Below are 387 nucleotides of genomic sequence, written 5' to 3'. Positions count from 1 at the left end.
TATATATATAAAGCACCACAAGGGAGAAGAGTGCAACACCCTAAACACCAACACAGAGACAAAGACAAATGAAAAAAAACAACAAACACCTTCGGCAGCAGCCGCTGCTGCTGCTGTTTCTGCTGCTGTTGCTGCTGTTGCTGCTGCTGCTGCTGCTGTTGCTGCTGCTGCTGGTGTCATTCAGCAGCACGGCAGTCTAAGCAAGCTAATATCACAAACACATTAAAAAGCAGCAGCAGCAGCAGCATAAGCAGCAGCAGCACCACCATCATAAGCAGCAACAGCAGCAGCAGCAGCAGCAGCAGCAACAGCAGCAGCAGCAGCAGCAGCAGCAGCAACGCATACTTGAGTATGATTTCGTATTCGAATGGAAAAGCATCACGCGAA

This window comes from Eimeria mitis, genomic scaffold, assembly GCF_000499745.2.
Source record: "Eimeria mitis Houghton genomic scaffold, Emh_scaff4658, whole genome shotgun sequence".
NCBI classification, from domain to species: Eukaryota; Apicomplexa; class Conoidasida; order Eucoccidiorida; family Eimeriidae; genus Eimeria; species Eimeria mitis.
Note: the sequence above shows the minus strand (reverse complement) of the source record.